Raw genomic sequence first — 16,027 nt, 5'->3', positions numbered from 1 at the left:
CGGGGAGGAGAGCCAGGCCCCTTCCCCGCCCGGAGGCGGCGCGCCGACGTCCACGGTCCAGCCGGCCAGCCGGCCGGGTCGCGCGTGGCACACACCCGAGCGGCCAGAAAGCCGGGGGTGACGCGCACAACGCAACGCACGCCACACGGCCACGGGGTTTTTCTCCGCCTCCCTCAGAAGCCGGCCCGAATTCACTCGCTCGCACGGACGCGGGGGCCGAGCGCACAACGACCCGCGCCACCGCGGACCGGCGGTGCCGGCAAGGGGTCGGGGGTCTGCGGCGACGACCCGTCGGCGACAAGTCACCGGCCAACGGCGGCGGCCGGAGGCGGCGGCAGGGACCCCGGGAGGCGGGCGACACCAAACCCAACGCACGCGAGCACGCTCACGCGCGGACACCGCCGGCACAGAGCGGACGGGGCCAGGCACGGGAACCGGGGTCGCGCCGGGCACGCGGCGGCGACACGCCGGGAGAGCACAACGCCCCGGATCCGGGACCGGGGCGGGGGACGAAGCCACACGGCTCGAGACGGAGGAGACGATGCGGGCAAGCCTCTGGCACGGCGGGCAGGAGGGAGGCGCGGGAACCCGGGACGACATCGCGCAGGCACGCGAGGCGGCGCCCAGCGGGAGGAGACACGTCACGCCGGCTTCGGGCCCCCGGACGGCCAACTCCCGAGCGAGGGACGCACGCGGGAATCTCACCGCCACCGCCCCTGTGGCGTACCGGCGGTCCCGCTGGCAGGAGCCCTCGCGTCGTGAGCAAAACCGATCCGGGAAGACCCTTCAAAAGCCACCGCCGCCGCGACAACGCGCCTCCCCCACACCGGGAGAGCAGCCTCACGAGCCGAGCGCCGTCCCCCCCCACCAAGAGAACACACCACACACGCCCAACTCGACCGTCCGCCGGTGGCCGGCCACCAAGGCCAAACCGGTGAGGATCGCGGAAGGCTGATGCGGGTGAGGAGGGCATGCCGGAAGCCCAATAAGAGCAGCGGGGAGGGTCATCGGGTCGGGTCACCGGGGTGAGAGGCGAGCGAGCGAGCGAGCGGCCACCCCCCCCCCACGGGCGGGTGGCGCAGCCGCAAACCAGCGGGGAGGTGAGACCTTTCCGGGCACAGCCGGCACGCCAGGGAAACGAACGCGGGATCTCACCACCCCCAACTCCTGGGCGGTCCCGCGCAACGCCTGGGACACCGAGCCGGCCGACCAGCGGACCGGAAACCCCCACCGCGGCAGCGGCGGGCCCCCCCAAAAGAGGCCCGAGAGGGAAAAGGCAGCTCGCACACGCCTCAAAGACCCCGCGAGCGCCCGCGGAGCCACCCGCGCCAGCAGGGCCCCACCGCACCCATCCACACCGCCGGGCACGGCACCCATCATCGACCGCCTCTTTTTCGGCCGCGTGAGCAAGGGCCCACACACACCGGGATCCTCGGCTCCGGAGGGCCAGAACCCCCCCGAGCGGCACACCACCACGGGCACGGCGGCCCCGGAACACCGCGGGGCCCGGCGCCCGGCACGGCGCCGTCGTCGCCAACGGGCGGCGGCCCACACAGACGCTCGGGAACAGCGTCGCCAGGGGCCGGAGGGGTAGGGGGACGGGACCCCCCAAAAACCCCACGGCACCCCAAGCACGAGGCCGGGAAGCCACACACCACACGCCCTCGCATCGCGACCCAGCACAGGCTCCAGGCTCCGCCACTCGACACACCGCGCGCGAGGCAGGGGCGGGGACGGATCGGGAACGTCCTCCACTCACCACACCAGACGACGGCCCGGGAGAGGCCCCGCGGGACCCTCCCCCAGCTCGGAGGGGGGAGGCGCGGGCACGCAGTTACCAACGCGGGCAGCCACTAACGCTCAAAAGCGGGACAGGGAGCGGCAGGGCCGCGGGAGCCCATCGGGGGCGGGCCCCCGCCAACCCGGCAGCGAACGCCGCCTCCCGAACGAGGATCGCTAGAGAACCTCTCCTCACTCTGAGGGTGGCCCGCACCCAACCCCGACGGGAACCCCGCCGGGACCAGCACACATCAAAGGCGTCCATCCTTCCCACCACGGGTGGCAGGGAGGGGTGGGGCGGGGGGGGGTCTGCGGCAGCAGCAACACCAACCCTGGTCGGTCGGCCTTGCCGTGCGGGGCCAGAGCAAAGTCGCGCACACGGGCGGGGAAGCCCGCACAGGCCCGGCTCGCCTCCCACTGCAACATCTCAGGTCCCCCGGTGCAACAAGAGCCAGGTGACACGGCAGGGAAGACAAGCCAGGACCAGGGCCGGCAGCTCATGCGGGGAAGCCACCCGCCCGGCGCAACAAGGGAAGAGCGCTCCTCCTCTGGGGAACCGCCTCGACCCCCCCCCCCAGCAGAGACGTCAATCTCTGCGATAACTTTTTTCTCACTCGCACAAGCCCCACAAACCCAAGGACGGCCGGGACACACCACGGGCAGCAGGCTGGCACAAGGCAACGGACAACGCCGGGATCGGGAACGACACCACCACTCAGCCTCAGGCACCTGAGAGAACCGACCGGGAGCGTTCCGGGAGCACCGCAAGAGGGCAGAGCGCGAGGCGCGGCTTTTCACACCACACAGCACGGGCAAGCACGGAGCACCGACCCTCCCTCTCCGCGGAGAGAGCCGACCCCCGTGCCGATAACGAGTCACGGGAAGAGAGGAGCAAGATCAGGGGCGCCCCCCCTCCTCCAGCGTGTACAAGTCCCCGACCTCACGGCGAGGGCAGGGAGAGCGCAGCCGGACCCGGTTGCCGCACCCCTGCCTCCCCGCACACCACCGGCGCCGGCACGGTGGGACGGTGAGGGCAGGGGCCCACGGGCAGAACGAGAAGAGCGGTCCCATTCGCCATGAATGTCCGTCCCTCGCCTGGCGCAGCTTAGGCCCGGGCCCGAAGGAGATCGCAACGTCACCACATCAATCACACCGAGGGGGCGGAGAAGACAGCCACACGGCACTCGGGAGGCGGTGGGGCCCAGGAAGCTCGGCTCCCGAGAGGGCCAACAGCCTGGGATAAAAGCGTAGCCAGGACAGACAACCTTTCGCGAGTAACGAGCGAGGTAAAAGGAAAAAAAAAAAAAAAAAAGAAAAAAAAGAAAAAAAAAAACTTAAAAAAATAAAAAAAATAAAAAAAGTACCACGGGCTTCAGCGTCCCTGGCGCTCGGGATTACCAGGACACCTCCACCGGGCACAGAGCCAAAAGAAGCTAGAGAGGAAAAAAAGAAAAAGAAAAAGAACCACGGACAGCGCTCGGGAGTAGCGCAGGTCAGCGGCCGACCAGGCCCGCCATCGGGAAGCGGCAGGTCGGGGGAGTTGGAGCTAGGGGCGATAGGGGGGAAAAAAAAAAAAAAAGCCACGGAGGTCGGACGAGCACGACGGCAGGACGGGGATGCCGCACACGCACAGGCAAGGCAAGGCAGGACTCGCCCCCCGCCTTTTCCTCCTCAAGCCGGCCACGGCGAGGGAAGCACACCGCGCGGGCCTACCTATGCACCCCAGGCAACCAACCACTCTCCTCCTCGGCGTGCCGAGGCAAGGGCCAGAATCCGGCACCGGGAGCGGGGGAGAGATCAAGGACGACGGGACTCACTCAGCCACCAACCAACCACCACCACCACCACCACCACCACACCCACGAGCCACCACAGGGGCAAGGCCTGCTCAGGGCAGCGGGAGCCCGGGGTGCGGGGGGAAGGGCAGGGGGACCCGGACCGGGAAGAGACGGGAAAGGCCCGGCACACAGCATCCGAGAGAGCCCCAAAAGACCCGCTGACAGCCACCGGGACACAGCATGCCAGCACCCTCCTGCAGGTACAAAATCCTCACGTCACCACGCCAAAACCAGCTGGTCACGCAGGGGCGACAACTCGCTGGCGACAGGGACCTCTCGGAAACCACATCGGGGACACCTGTCCCCAACACGTCCCCAACAGAGCCAGACACGGAACTCTCAGGGACAGCTGGTCGACCACATAAGGCGAAGACAGACGAAGAGAGAGGGCGGGAGCGGGGTCAGGGGACGCACCCGCCCCACTACCCCGGGTGCGCACGGGCTCACGGCACGAGCGGCACGGGGAGCCTTCCCCCGGCAGACGCGAGGCACCCACTCCGAGAGGCACCCAGCCACCACACCCACACCGCGCGGGGTCGGTGGTGAGCGCCCTGCCGCCAGCACGCACACACGCGGGACTCCCGGGCTCGGGTCCCCGACTCCCGAGGTGCTCCCTCCGCCTCGACTTTTCCCCTACGCAGGGCCCACCGGGCAAGTCCCCGCCATCGCGCACACCGCAGACGGTAGGTAGGTAGGTCCCGGCCCCGAGGCTCGCCTCGGCCGTGCCCACGGCTCCTCGCGCCGGAGAAGTCTGTCCTCCGGCCTCCGGGGCCGTGGAGAAGGCCGTGGAGGAAGGCCACACGGGGCCGGCGACCCAGGCCCTCGCGCCCGGCACGCGCCAAGCGCTCACTCGGAGGTGACTCCGACGACCATCCTATGTCGGGGAGGGGCGGGGTGTAGGTCCCGGCCCCGAGGCTCGCCTCGGCCGTGCCCACGGCTCCTCCCGCCGCAGAGGTCTGGCCTCTGGCCTCCGGGGCCCGTGGAGGAGGCCGAGGAGGGAGGCCACACGGGGCCGGCGACCCAGGCCCTCGCGCCCGGCACGCGCCAAGCGCTCACTCGGAGGTGACTCCGACGACCATCCTATGTCGGGGAGGGGGGGGGGTGTAGGTCCCGGCCCCGAGGCTCGCCTCGGCCGTGCCCACGGCTCCTCCCGCCGCAGAGGTCTGTCCTCCGGCCTCCGGGGCCGTGGAGGGAGACCACACGGGGCCGGCGACCCAGGCCCTCGCGCCCGGCACGCGCCAACCGCTCACTCGGAGGTGACTCCGGGGAGGGGGGGTGGTCCGAGTCCGGGCCGGGACCGGCCCCACCACCTAGCGGCTCACCCGGGGACCCTTTCCCCCGACTCCCGAGACGTCCCTCGTACTCTCCTTCTTTCGCCCTCAAAGACCAGAGTCCAGGGAGGGGAGGAGGACAAGGCGTCGGGCCCAGACAGAACTACGGGAGGGGAGGAGGACAAGGCGTCGGGCCCAGACAGAACTACTGGTCGACCCGACCAAGCCGCCACCCCCGGCACAGACCGGGCACGGAAGAGAGAGCGGCGACTCACGGCCCCACCCCGCGCTCGCCTGCGGGCGCAAAGTCCGACAGAACAGCCGCCCCGGCGCCACAGCGACACCACGGCGACAGTCGCGCCCGGCACCCGGTAGAGGCCGGGCCTCCGCCCGGCTCGCTGCCGCCAGACCTCCTCCTTCACTCGCTCGCTCGGCTGAGAACGAGGGGACTGTCATATCAAGGCGGACGCCAGGGGGAGCACGACAACCGCCTTCCAACGACCGACTCCACCGAGCCGCCGTACCCCGGATCGGCGCGCGCCGGCCGGCTCTGAGCTCCGGAGACACAGAACACGGAAACGAATCGCCTCACTCCCCACCGCCACGCACCGAGAGGCACAACCTAGGTCAGGACCTGCAGCCGGGTCCTCTCTGCGACCTCACGAACGACACCAGAGCCACCAGAGACCTAGACCGAGATCGAGCCGCCGCCGCCGCCGCCGCCAGCGACCAAAGTGAAACCAGGAACCAGGACGGGAGTCGCCCGAACGGAGCGGCCCGAACCCGAGAACCGGGAAGTCGGGATCGGTCCCAAGCAGGAAGGGGCGGCAAAGACGGCAGGCCTGCACCACGAGAGAAAACGAACCGGCCACCCGCACGACCTCCGCCGCCCGTGGCAAGACCCCCACCCCCACCCAACATGGCCAGAAAAGGGCAAGTGAGCGCTCGTCCCACCGTCTGCCCGCCCGTCTTTTTTTTTTTTTTTTTTTGGGGGGGGGGTGTTTGTACGTTTTGTTTTCTTTTTCCCCCAGATGGAAACCAGAAAGAAACAACAACAACAACAACAACAACAACAACAACAAAAAACTCCCAAAGATGGGTCGGCTCCAGCAAGAGACGAGCCCTCGGGAGGCACCCCGCTCACTTGTGAAAGTCCGCCGCCCGCCCGCCCCACAACACGCTCCCTCCCCCCGCCCCCACCCGCCCCCCCCCCCTTCACAGGCAGGGAAAGGGCAGGGGGAAGGCCAGAGAGAGGTTTCTTCTAACACAGAGAGGGTAGGTACACGTCACGCACACAGGTCTGGAAACCCACGGTGACAGCGCCATGGGAAGCGTGAGTCCACTCACCCATCACTAAATGACAGGAAAGCCAAACGAGAGCCGCTGGCTGGGCAGAAAAGGCCTTTGACAAAATTCAACATTCATTCATGCTAAAAGCTCTGGAGAAAATAGGAATAGAAGGAACATTTCTAAAAACAATAAAAGCCATTTATGACAGACCAATAGCCAATATTATACTTAATGGGGAAAAGCTACAACCAATTCTCCTAAAATCAGGAACAAGGCAAGGATGCCCACTGTCTCCACTCCTCTTCAATATAGTCCTAGAACCCTTAGCCAGGGCAATAAGGCAAGAAAAAAGACATTAAAGGGATCCGCATAGGGAAAGAAAAAGTTAAACTATCCCTTTTTGCAGACGACATGATACTATACCTCCCTCCACGATCCCTAAAAGTCCATCCCGAATCTCTTAGAAATCATAACTCTCTTCGTCAAAATAGCAGGATACAAAATAAACCCACAAAAATCAGTTGCCTTCCTATACACTGATAATGTACAGGAAGAGAGGGAAATAAAGGGAGCAACCCCATTCACAATAACCTCCCGAAAAATAAAATATTTAGGAATTAACCTAACCAAAGATGTAAAAGAACTATTTAATGAGAACTATAAAAAGTTAAAGAAAGAAATTGCAGAAGACACTAGGAAATGGAAAGACCTCCCATGCTCCTGGATAGGCCGACTTAATATAGTAAAGATGGTAATACTTCCAAAACTAATATACAAATTCAACGCAATTCCTATTAAAATCCCAATGACGTACATCACTGAAATACAGAAAACAGTCCAAAAATTCATATGGAACAACAAAAGACCTAGAATAGCCAAAACAATTCTAGGGGATAAAGACAATATGGGAGGGCTATCCATGCCGAACTTCAAACTCTACTACAGAGCTATAATAACAAAGACAGCATGGTACTGGCACAAAAACAGACCCGAAGACCAATGGAACAGAATAGAAGATCCAGAAATAAATCCACAGGCCTACAGCCAGCTGATATTCGACAAAGGAGCCAAAGACATACAATGGAAGAAACACAGCCTCTTCAACCGCTGGTACTGGGAAAACTGGGCAGCCACATGCAGAAAACTAAAAGTGGACCCCAGCCTATCACCATGCACCAACATCAACTCAAAATGGATTAAAGACCTTAACATTAAACCTGAATCTCTGAAACTACTGCAGGACAGAGTAGGAGAGACACTTGAACTAATAGGCACAGGAAGGAACTTCCTGAACAGAGTCCCAGGGTCACAACAAATTGGAGAGAGACTCGACAAATGGGACTACCTTAAAATAAAAAAAACAAAAACAAAAACAAAAACAAAAAAACAGCTAGCCTTTTCTAATAGGCTCTGCCACTCTCTCTGGAGCAGGATTCGGGGCATGAGGCGATGAATCTGAACCCGACACACAGGTGTTGGAGGGTAGAGGCATCTTCACTCACATGCCTGTGGTGGAGGACCTGGACCCGAGTGTGGCGGTGCACAGTGGGTGTGGGTGTGTGTGTCTGTGACTCTGTGTGTGTGTGTCTGTGACTCTGTGTGTGTGTGTGTGTGTGTGTGTGTGTGTGTGTGTGTGTGCGGGGCTGGGGGGAGGGCAGGTAGGGAACCCTAGGAGGAAAGACAGGGAGAGACAGACGAGGGGCCCCGGCCCAAACAGAGTGGGGGGGTCAGAGGGGCGATCCTATCTCCCGGGGGGGGGGGTGAAGCATGGTTAGAACCCACAGGCCCGGCGGGCGTACTTCTCTTTGGAGTTCGCACTGGGAACATATGCGGGCAGAAGCGCCCCAGCACACACATCGCATCGCAGACGGGTAGAGAGGCAGAGCCAGGGGGTCAGGCATGGTAAACACTCTATTCCGTCAACACACACACACACACACACACACACACACACACACACACACACACACACACACACACACACACACACACACCTTAGGGTGTGTGTACAATATCCACAAGGTAAAAGTTTATTCATCCATTCCCCAAAGAAGAAGAAGAAGATTATGTCAGTTACAGGGAAGTAGATGGATGGACTGATGGACTAGGAGCGGGGGGGGGGGGGGGCGCAGAGGGGGGGGGGGTGCCGGCGGCGGCGGAGAAGAACCTAGAACAGGTGATGCCAGGGGAAGACAGACCGGCGGAGAGACAGACAGACCGACCAACCAACGGCACCTGTTTTCTCTCCTACGTGGACGCTAGACCTAAACTATAACTGGACATGGTAAGCTACACAGCACTCCGGGCAAACAGAGTGTGTGTGTGTCCCCGTGTGTGTGACACACATACTGTCCTTTTGTCAGAAGGTGTAACTTCTCTGAGCATTTAAGATATTGCAGAGAAGACACAAGACGTAATATCCGTAAGTGGCACGACTGTGAACGTATTATAACAACCGGACGTGTGAGGACCAAAGCTGGAATTAGGAGGACAGAAATGTACCTGTCCTCACGCTTTGGGTCATGATCACAAGTACATTTGGTTTAGGATCTTTCAAAACACATCGATGTATCCTTCTGGACACGATGGTCTAGGACCACACTAGTCAATAGCCACTTCAAAGCCAGATCCGCGGTTGGATACGTCTCAATTGGCTTATATTGCAAGTGATTCTAGAGAAGACAGAGAAAAGAGAATAGAGGGGAATTTTACCTTGCTATTGGGTGTGAGGTGGGGTGGAAAAAAAAAGAATTAAGAAGGCCACAGATTGGATTCTTAGAGTGAAAAACCATGGTGAAAATGGAATCGGAAGGAAATTTACTCACCAATCATGTAATCATTGTCCTAGTTCTCCAGACAGGTTGTAATCTTCTTTTCAGTACTGGTGCTCCAGCCACTCTAGAAAGCATACATGTAAGCTTCCACTGGCGCTAGACTTTACGTACTAATTGTAGTCTTGCGCGTCTTTTCACAACCCAGCCTCTCAATGCCATAATAACAGATAACTGGGGAGCCACTTTAAAAAAAAATAGCTTCCCATGGGCTGGGAAGGCGGCTCACTGGTAGAGCTCTTGCCTTGCATACCTGAGGCCCTCGGTTGGAATCCGCAGCACCACATAAGCAAAAAGAAAAAAGCTGGGAGTGGCGCTGTGGCTCAAGTGGTACAGTGCTTGCCTTGAGTTGAAGAGCTGAGGGACAGCATCCAGGACCAGAGTTCAGGTCCCCTGACCGGACCCTCCCCGCCCACAAAAAAAAAATAGCCTCCCAGGAAACACAGGAGCCATTTAGTCAGCTTGCCCCGCCCACACCCAGAAGGGAAGATAGAGGGTGGGTGTTGCTAGTAGTGAGGCAGAGTTCCACAGGTAACTGAGGTAACTTTTGTCTTGTAAATGTAGTCATGGCAACGAGTTACAGTGTTGCTTAGGACCTTTTAGAAGAAACTGGAATTCCAAGGACTGTTATCAGGAAATCTAGGCAGGAAGCCTCTCAGAGAACTACCTTTTGCAAAGGCCAAGGCCTAAGTTAATGAGTGGGTAAGATAAGAACACTGCAAGAAAGCAATCTTACGGTACTGTTCTATACATAATATATTAATAGACTTGAAAAATACAAGAAATATCACATGGAAATGATTCATACAAAACAAAAAATTGAAATGAATTCTTTATTTCTTCTTTTCTTCCTTACCTTTTTTTTTTTTGGATGTGAGGATTGAGCTCAGTGCCTGGGTGTTGATATTTACATTTTCACTATTTTATTTTTTCCCCAAGGCAGCTACTAGTATACATTTTTGGGCAACAGCTCCACATGTGGTTTCCTGGGAAATCCTTAATCTCACAGTAGACTTAAATACTACCCTGTTAGGCCAGCTTGGAAACGACCTTTACATTTCTCTCAGCCTTCTAAGTAGCTGTGGGTTACAGAGATGCGCCAGCTGCATAAGGCTAATGGGGCTCATTTTGTACAGGGGAAATTGTCTTTGATTTGGAACTGGAAAGCTGTGCTATGTATCTATAACAACTGCAGTTTCAGGTCTGTTGAAGGTTTCCTCAGGGCTGATTAGTACTGTGTAATGCAGGACCACAAGGCGGGCAGAATCACATGAGGTGGCACTGTATGGTGCCAGTAAAATCAAGAAGCTCTCACTACCCACCAAGTGTGATGGGTATTCCTTCCTTTCCCTGCCCTCGCCCAGAACAAGAGAACGACGGTGAGCAAACTCCATCTAGTGTCCACTTTCTGAAAATACCATGGTTGTGAATTCCAGTTTCCTCTCATGAAATGAATGAATCAAGGAAGGGTGGGGGTGGGTCAGTGTAGGAATTGAGATTAAAAATAATCATTGCAGGCACCATGAGACCAAAGTTTGAATTATAAGATTCTAAGGTATTGTATGAGAAAGACAAGAGTTTTGGGTCAAGGAATTATAAATAGAAACGAAAATGCAATCTGTGACTAAACAGGAGAGAAAATGACAAAATATTGCTTTGAGTTTTGAATGTGATTGGTTAATTCTATTTTGAATGGTGAAGGCCAATACTCCATTTTAACTCCAGCTAAACTATTGTATTGTAATTTTTTTTTCTTTTTTGTCGGTCGTGGGGCTTGAACTCTGGGCCTGGGCGCTGTCCCTCAGCTCTTCAGCTCAAGGCGAGCGCTCTACCACCTGAGCTACAGCGCCACTTCCGGTTTTCTGGTGGTTTATTGCAGATAGGAGTCTCATGGTCTCTCCTGCTCAGGCTGGCTTTGAACTGCGATTCTCAGATCTCAGCCTCCTGAGTAGCTAGGATTACAGGCGTGAGCCACCAGCTCCCGGCTTGTAAATCTTTTAACTTATGATTCTGTAAAAATTACAAACAGATGCTAACCCTCACAAAGGACACATTGTTAATTCCTCCAAGGGACAATCTGTCTTTATCTCTTTCTTTACTGTGTGGCTACACCTAAGCGTTTGGGGCACTATCACAGAATGTTTTATTTATATACGACTAGTTTTCTACCAGTTTTGAGCCACAGCACCATTTATGGGTGTCTCCCGCCAATGGTGGCTTTGAATCTTGATACTCCGATGTCTCTAAGCCATCACTGTACCTAGGATTATAGGCTTAAGCCATAAGCACCCAGCTCAGAGACTAATTATGTTTACAGCAAAAATGTACATTTGGAACTGAGAAGCTACAGTATATAAATGACTGAGGTAGCAGCTCTACTACAGATTTCCTCAGGGTGAATTAGTATTATATCATGCAAGAGTGAAAACTGGCAGATATCAGTACTGTCATGCGTGCCTCAGTCAGGCAGAACACGGTGCAACCAAGGTATGGTACCAGGATAATCACTGATATGCCAGAGTCCAGCCATCACCAACGTTCTTCTCCCTCTCTAGGCAATGTTATGGTGAGCGCTCGCCACCTACTGTCCATTTTCTGCAACTACCCAGGTTAGGAATTCCAGTTGTCTGACAGGAAATAAGCCAGAGAATTCTTGTCGGTCCAAAGGTGGGGTAAAAGGCAGGGCACTGTAGGAATGCAACAGAGTTCCACAGAGGTGGAACCACAGAACTCACTCCAAGATTTGATTTGTCTTCTGGGCTGCCTGACACTCTCCACAGATTATTCAAAGCAGTGGTATTGGTACCAAGCTAGGTAGCAGAGCCAGGAAAATAAGCAATTCCCTCTCCCAGTTAGCCAACCTCCCCTCACACTTCACAGAGAATAGGAAATGGAGGAAATAAAGGGAAAGAGGGGGCAATATGGGTTATAGATTGAGGTATGAAAAGCCACTTCATTTAGCTGATAACTGACATTTAATATGCCTAAATAATAGCAATGATCTTCACATAGTGATGACATATGATTTCAAATTAATTTATTGTCATATGATTTCGTGAAATTTTATCTCTTGAGAATACAGATGGAGAGAAAGGTAAGGGTAAGGAAAATCTCTCTAACCTTATCTCTTCTTGCATAAACATTTAACATGTTCTGGAAAGGGATTACTAGAAAATACAGTACATTTCCAACAGAGAAAGAATTACACTATAAGTTGAAGATATGCCATCGTTGAATACACAGCATTAGTAATGCATGCATGATGCCTAGGTTTGAGATAAAGACATACTAATGACATGTTAAACATACTCACAAACTGTATACACCTAATAATAGGATATCAAAATATATACAACAAATACTGCCACAAATATGGTTTGGGGATTGATGAGGAAGGAGAGAAATAAATAGAACAAATAAGGGCTGGGAGGATGGCTCAGTGGTAGAGCGCTTGCCTTGCATGCCTGAGGCCCTGGGTTCCATTCCTCAGCACCACATAAGCAAAATGAAAAAAGACGGAAGTGGCGCTGTGGCTCAAGTGGTAGAGTGCTAGCCTTGAGCTGAAGAGCTGAGGGACAGCACTTGGCCCAGAGTTCAGTCCCCACAACCAGCCTCCCCCCCCCCCCGAAAAAAAGAGAAAGTCAGCCCGCCATTACATCACACCTGATCAACAATAGTACATAAGGCTGAGTAAGGCTGACCCCAAATCCCTCTTAACTTCAAATCACATAACTTTTCTTCACTCATTGCCTTTGCAATAAAACACAGGCCAAAGGATCCATGGTAGTCCAGACTCTGTCATCAGGTCACAAGAAGACAGACAGGTAGAGAAATCCGAATCCCACCTTGCTTTTGTATCATTCCTTTTCACTGTGAAAGGGCCTTACATGCCTTCTCCTGGCTCTAGCTACAATCCTTTTCTCCCTCTCAAGGACCAACTGCAAGAGCACACTGAAAAGGCTGTGGGTCTTTCCTCAACATGACCTCCTCAACAGGACCATTAATTGACCCCTACTAAGCATGCTGTGATTTTCAAAATCAATGACTACTTAGATAAATTTAAAGTGCCAATAAGATAGTAAAGAATTTCTAAATATAGTGATACAATACTTAGTAGTTCATGACTTATGACAAAGCAAACCAAAATCTGTTTTTATTTAATTGACATGTTTGTGTTTGGCTTTGCCACTCATGCTTTAAGTTGACCTTGAAGTATGGGATGTCTACAATTATAATTGTTTTTAAGGTGGAGGTATAGCTCATCAGTAGATAATCTAAGTTTCTGTTAGCAAAATGAGTCCCTTCCCATAGCTTTAGTCCATTCCCTCCCTTCTCCATAGCTTAACATACTCCCTTCCTAAGCAACACTAGGCCCACATAGTAAAGGCAGTACATAATCAACTTCCAACCCCCTTTACCTTGGGTTGGCACTTCTCTGGGACCAATACCACCATATAAGGCAACAAGAAACCCTTAGGGTGACCTTCAGATTTGGGCAGTTGCAGGACCCTTATCTACTAGGTGGATAGGAGGCATAAATCCTAGTCTGACATGATGAAGCCCCTGGCCCACACGTGGACACCAGGGTCTCCACCTCCTAGCACCTTCTAGCACCTCCTACACCTCCTAGGTTATATAGGTCACCCCAAAAAATAACCGGTGCTTCTTCTCATTCCTCCCTTGGGAGAAGGAGTCTTGCAGGCACTCTTTCCCCACAAATAAACCTTTCTTTGTTCTCTGTACCTTGCTGTCTGCATGGTTATCTGGCAAAGTATACTTAATATTAATTTTGCCATCAGTTCCTTTCCAAACACTGGAAAACCAAAAAACCAGACATCTATTTCTATATATGTGTACATATATATGAAGGCGTGAAAAGGTCAACAAGTGTATTATCAATCGTTACTTCATTTACAAAGAAATGAAAGCACAGCACAAATACATCCACGACTCTCTCTTTTAAAACAGCTTTGATGTTCTACATAATCCATGCAGATTAATGAAAAATACATATTTTAACATGTACCCTTTCATGTTCCTGTCCACAAACGAATCTATTTGTCAGCGTAAGAATGACATGTACTATCTGACCGGGCACTAGGCAACCTAATTTTTATTTCCTATATATCCCAAACTTAAATCTACCAGGAAGTTATATTGCACCACCACCACCACCACCACAAAAGCTTAGATTTTCTCAGAAACACAGAATCACATTAAAAATTACCTTACAATTTTTCCAAACTTCAGTAGGTGGTATAAATGCTGCATGACTAACAAGCTGGCTATACATAAACTGAGGCCCCGGTGGGGCTTTTGTGTATTTCCTTCAACACTAGTTCCTGAAACCCAGGGATTCCATTCAATGGTAATGCCTGCAGGTTCTGGTCTCCATGGTGATTGGGCCCTGCATTCCCTCACATCTGGGTTTGCATTCCTGGTGAGCCAATCTGTGCGACCAAGCCACATCTACTGACCCAAGGAGAAGCCGTTTCGCTGAAAAGCCTCGGCTCACGCAGGCTGCATGAACCTGTACTGAATAAAGCCTCACGCCATCGTGCTCTCGCTTGCACACTGGCGGCACGGGGGGCGGAGCCCGGCCTGGTGCTCGCGGGGAAGGGTGGCTTCGGGGCTCTGGCTCCGGGTAGCGGGGTCGTGAACGTGGCTGGCTCATGTCTGGGCACGGATCCTGGTCTAAACTTGTGGTAGAGAATCAGAAGCGCTGAGCAGCAGGCACAACTCTGGCCAAGGCCTTGGTGGCACCATCCCAGGAGCTGGATCCGGTGAGTCCAGCACGCCATGCCTTATGGAAACATCTGGTGGGAGGTGGCGGATCCTCCACTGCCCCGTAAGCCCCACTGCACATGCGCAGCCCTGCCTCCTTCCGCGCGCCCCCCCCCCCCCCCGCATTGCCGGAGGTCAGGGTCCGGAATCGGTCCCCTAGTCAGGGTTGTCAGTGGCCGGTGCAGGGTGTGGTCGATAGGACCCGCTGGGGGAGCCGCCGGGCAGAGAACTGGGTCCTTCCGGGGCTCTGTGTGGACCGGCTCCGGGGGCGTTCGTGGGTCATGGGAACCAGGGTTCGGACCGCAGCACCTAGCAGCAAAGCGGGACAGCGAACAGCATCAGGAGATGGAACGGCCCCCAAGTGTGCTGGACACCCACACATTGTCAAGCCGCCTTCGTTGAGGGAAAGGCAGGGAGAGGCAGAGCGGCTCGGGGACAATCTTTCAAGAAATACCCGACTCGGTATCTCAACCGTCATGGGAAAAGCTGCGTAGATGAAATCGGAGGCAGGGGCTGGGCCACCGCACCCGCACCGGACCGCGGTGCCCGCAGCTTCTACGTCCCTCCTGGCCACCTCCTTCCGCTGCACCCTCCTCCTCTCCTTTGCCCTTTTATTAAGGGATGATAAGGATCACTCTTAGTGGAGAAGGACTGTCCTGAGAGCAGCCCAGGTCTCCAGGGCCAGGCCATTCCACGGGCTGGAGCTGAAACTACTGCGGTGCTCAGAGCTTGGGTGCAGTGAGCGCTGCTTCCCTCCAGAGGGCGCGCTCAGCGCGTGGGTATCATGGGGCCCAGGGTGTAGTGAGCGCCGCTTCCCGCTAGAGGGTGCTCTGGGAGCGTGCACATGCTAGGTTGTTCTGTCAGACTCCCTTCTCAGATAATGATTAGGAGAGTCACAATTAGGCTTGCTTCACATAAAACCTAAAATGAAATAAGTTCCATGCATGTATTGTAATGATAGGACTTGAAAAACAATTAGTATTTACCTGTTTTCTGTATGTTAATGGCTGCTTGGATAGGTGAGGTGAACTAATGTAGGAAAAGTCAGGGTGATAGGGTTAGAATGGGGTAAAGAGAAAAATGAAAAGTAGTGAAAGTAATTTTCATGATAGCGAGTACATATGAACAGACATTCCATGCTAATAAGTAGGTGATGAATGGTTGAATTAATTCAGATCATTACTGTGACTTTAGGAATATCAAGGTATAGAGATGAATATGGTTCTGGGGGGAA

At 54.8% G+C, this 16,027-nt stretch overlaps 2 long non-coding RNA genes across 3 annotated transcripts in view; one reads left to right on the top strand and one right to left on the bottom strand.

Annotated features, from left to right (window-relative positions):
• Window positions 1-9,403, bottom strand: part of LOC138818525 (uncharacterized) — a 20,841-nt gene extending 11,438 nt beyond the window's left edge. Inside the window, exons 1-2 of the long non-coding RNA XR_011369172.1 lie at window positions 9,263-9,403; window positions 9,004-9,076 (exon numbers count right to left, since the gene is read on the bottom strand). This is a non-coding gene — a long non-coding RNA (uncharacterized lncRNA). The remainder of the gene's footprint in view (window positions 1-9,003; window positions 9,077-9,262) is intronic.
• A 5,252-nt stretch (window positions 9,404-14,655) lies between these two features.
• LOC138818526 (uncharacterized) overlaps window positions 14,656-16,027 on the top strand; it is a 67,122-nt gene continuing 65,750 nt past the window's right edge. For both annotated transcript variants that reach the window (XR_011369174.1, XR_011369173.1), the window contains exon 1: window positions 14,656-14,792. This is a non-coding gene — a long non-coding RNA (uncharacterized lncRNA). The remainder of the gene's footprint in view (window positions 14,793-16,027) is intronic.

This window comes from Dipodomys merriami, unplaced genomic scaffold (genome assembly GCF_024711535.1).
Source record: "Dipodomys merriami isolate MVZ:Mamm:240054 unplaced genomic scaffold, mDipMer1.0.p SCAF_772, whole genome shotgun sequence".
In the NCBI taxonomy this organism is placed as follows: domain Eukaryota; kingdom Metazoa; phylum Chordata; class Mammalia; order Rodentia; family Heteromyidae; genus Dipodomys; species Dipodomys merriami.
The sequence above is the reverse complement of the archived record's forward strand: the minus strand, read 5'-3'. Positions and strand labels throughout refer to the sequence as shown.